Source organism: Triticum aestivum, chromosome 2B (genome assembly GCF_018294505.1).
Source record: "Triticum aestivum cultivar Chinese Spring chromosome 2B, IWGSC CS RefSeq v2.1, whole genome shotgun sequence".
Classification (NCBI taxonomy): domain Eukaryota; kingdom Viridiplantae; phylum Streptophyta; class Magnoliopsida; order Poales; family Poaceae; genus Triticum; species Triticum aestivum.
Window position 1 is genome coordinate 197059132 of NC_057798.1, and position 4199 is coordinate 197063330.

Here is a 4199-nt window from a genome sequence, read left to right on the forward strand (position 1 = left end):
ATGGGCTTGGGGGGCCCGACCCGGGCTTGGGGGGCCCGACCCGGGCTCGGGCGGGCCGACGGCGGTGATGCCACATGGCGCGCCCCGATTGGCGCAGGCAAATGCGGCGGTTTCGTCCGGAGGCGGCGGACATGTCCGACACGGTGGGAGGAGAATTTTTAGGGTTTCGTCTGCGAATTTCGGAGGGGGAGGTGTATTTATAGGTTCTGGGAGCTAGGAGAGTCCAAATGGAGTGCGGTTTTCGCCCACACGATCGCAATCGAACGATCGAGAGCATGGAAGGGGTTTGGATGGGTTATTGGGCCACTTTGGAGGGGTGTTGGGCTGCACACAAAAGAGGCTTTTGCGTCTACCCGGTTAACTGTTGGAGTATCAAACGGACTCCAAATGGCACAAAACTTGACAGGCGGTCTACCGGTGGTGTACCAAGGCCGCTTGGCAAATCAAGGTCCATTCCGAGAATGTTTAGCACCCGCACACGAAAAGAGGCAAAAGGGGGCGTCGGGGAACATAGGAGTGTCGGATCGCAAAACGGACAACGGGGAAAATGTTCGGATGCATGGGACGAACACGTATGCAATGCAATGCACATGATGACATGATAACATGCAACACGCAAGAAAATGACAGGGCAATGACGGCGAATAACTGGCAGACACCTGGCGCATCGAATCCGAGGCATTACAACACTCCTCCACTAACAAGATATCTTGTCCCGAGATCTTAGGAACGAGACGGAAGGGAAATGGATGAGGTGAAACAAGAACTCAAGAGAAGAAGCAAAGAATCGAGAGCATTCGAGAAGAAGAGAGGAACGACGAGAATGACGAGAATCGAAAGCTCACGGAACCAGATAGACTATGAAACCACTCCGGTTAGAACGAGATAAGAAACGAATAAGACTGAAAGGATTTAGGCAGCACTCCGACTAAAAATGGAAGGAATGGAGACATGAACTTTAGAGGATAGAAAGATACTTGATAAACACATGACACCAAACCTCCGGAAACAGTTGGAAGAGTTGAATGAAAAGAATGGAGAAGAAAATGACAACTTGTACCACAAATGAAATTGAAAGCATCTTTAGAAGGAAGGTTTAAATGGAGTTGTTGAGAAAATCAACAACGAAAAGAATAAGCTTGTTGTGGTCTTATAGGTAACATCTCAAGATCAGAAGGTGATAACCGGCCACAAACAGAAATGATTGGATAGCTGAGAAGAACGAAGAAATGCAAAACTCCACTTCAAAAGAATACGGAGAATTTTTGCACTTCGAGATGCGAGAAGAAAAGCTACTTGAACTCCTCCGACAAAATCTTGATGAACACTTGAAGAATGAACTAAATCATGAAGAACCACCATGAAGAACTCCGGTGACAAAAGGATGAAGAGATAGAATTGAAGGATGAAAAGAATAAGATTAAAGCTTGCGATGATTTAGATGGAGGTTCCGACGAGATGGTCGAGGAAATTTGAACTCCGGAAGAGAAATATGAATCACTTGGAATCAATAATTTACTAATCATGAACAAACTCCGGTGGAAGGGATTACTTACTTGGATGAAATAAGAATAAGATTTATTGTATGCTTATCCTTCATCAAATTAAATTGATGACAAGCAATGGATTTTTCATACTACTTATTCTTCTTGAAAAGGATTGAGAAGAGATATAGCGCAAACTTGAGAAAGTCTTCCTGATCCACCGGTAGGATTGGAAAGAACGAATGGATTAAAATGATAATCAAGGAAAAAGAATCTTGAACGAACCACCGAAAGAATTTGAAAATGACTGATGAAAGAGAATGAATCATCGGGAAGAATTAGAAGAACAAATATGTTTGATGGGATTTAGATGCAAAGAACGGGAAGAACTCGAACTGATTAAAGAGCATTTGAATGAAGCACCGGGATAATTGGATAATGATAGCTAGAGTGATAGCCTCCAGTGAAACAAAAAAGAAATCACCTCCTGAAATACTCCGGATGGGTAAGAAAGAATATCTGACAAACTGACTAATTCGAGAGGGTAGCATGAAACTAGAACCGCGAATCTTCAAGAGAACGGGCAAGATTTAGAGGAAAAACTCTTGTTTGGTCTTCAAATGACGACGAGAAACACCATCAAAATTACCGAGATACTCCGGGAGAATGAAAAGGAGGAAGGGTTGAACCAAAGATGAAAAGAATTTGAAAGCGATCTTGGAGAAGGCATGTGACCGATGGGATCCATTCTTACGTCACACTTGAAAAGAATTTGAGAATAGCTCCGGGAAATTAGAAGAGTCAGGTAAGATCCTGGGAAAAGACCTGTGGGTTAGGGCCCACTAAAGGGAAAAAACACCGTTGGAAAGGGATGTTGAACAGATAGATGATGCACCGGAACAATTGAAATATTTGAATGAGGTGACAACCTCAAATTAATTAGGACACAGACGAATCTCCTGAGATGTCTTGAACACTCCGGAAGGATAAACTGGCGAGAGGCGAACGAGCAGGGAAAACACTTGAGCCAAGGGAAAGAATATAATCACTACAGAAAATTGGAATTAAATCCACCATAGAAGAAAAAGAGATGAAGAATGTCGAACAAAATGAGAATTCACCGGTTGAAATAACTGACGAAAGACTGAAGAGGCTCCGCACGAATGAGATAGATGGTCGAGAGAGACTCAGACTCCGGGAATAAAAGGGTGGGAGGGCGGGAAAACAAAAGCAACTTGGAAGGGAAACCGACGAATATCTTGAAGAGAAAACACCGATTGAAATCATTGAGGAAAGAAAGCAAAGACTTCGCACGAGTAGGATGGATACTCGATTACGGACTCCGGCTCGAAGAAGAAAAGGGGTGGGCGGGTGGGAAAAGAAAACAAATGAGGATTGAACTTGGCAACGATGAAGAGGCTCGAGTCGACTTTACGAGAAATGCACCGGATGAAAAGAGATGAGAACCAACGATCGGAAAACCAACTGTGTGATCCTAAAGAAAAATTTCAAGGGGAAGAGGAGTAATTCAAAACACCTACGTCAAGATTCCTCACCAAAGCGACGGAGGGGCTGAGGAGTAAAAAGAATTCCTACTCTTCGATATAACTAGACTCCGAAAACAGTTTTCTTATAGACTCAACAACGGCCAAACTACACGATCAATCAAGGGGGCTCCTAGGGTTGGTCGAGGCTCTGATACCAACTTGTCATGCCCAATATGCGATACTATCCTAAAGAGACTCGAAGGTCCCATCAAGGATAGAACCGCATATTGAAATGCTTTTGCAAGGTGGATATCATTACATCAACATTACATAATAGATGGGGATACATACAAAAGGCATACAATGCCACACGAATACAACATCATCTTACATAAGAGCACCATCCGACTACGGATGAAACACAAACAGAAACTCAAACGACATCCACCCTGCTAGCCCAGGCTGCCGACTTGGAACCTATCCCCTGATTGAAGAAGAAGCAGAAGAAGAACTCCAAAACAAGCAAACATCACTCTCGCGTCAAGATCATCGCATAACCTGTACCTACAACTGTTGTTGTAGTAATCTGTGAGCCACGAGGACTCAGCAATCCCATTACGATGGGTATCACGACTAGCAAAGCTTAATGGGAAAGGAAGGGGTAAAGTGGTGAGGTTGCAGCAGCGACTAAGCATATATGGTGGCTAACATACGCAAATAAGAGCGAGAAGAGAGCAAATGGAATGGTCGTGAAGCTAGCAATGATCAAGAAGTGATCCTGAACTCCTACTTACGTCAAACATAACCCAAAACCGTGTTCACTTCTCGGACTCCGCCAAAAAGAGACCATCACGGCTACACACGCGGTTAATGCGTTTTAATTCGGATCTGGTGTCAAGTTATCTACAACCGGACATTAACAAATTCCCATCTGCCACATAACCGCGGGCACGGCTCTCGAAAGTTTATACCCTGCAGGGGTGTCCCAACTTAGCCCATGATAAGCTCTCGTGATCAACGAAGGATATTCCTTCTCCCGGGAAGACCCGATCAGACTCGGAATCCCGGTTACAAGACATTTTGACAATGGTAAAACAAGACCAGCAAAGCCGCCCGATGTGCCGACAATCCTGATAGGAGCTGCACATATCTCGTTCTTAGGGCAACACCAGATGAGACATCCTACAAGTAAAACCAGACCTCGAGTTTCCCCGAGGGGGCCCTGCAG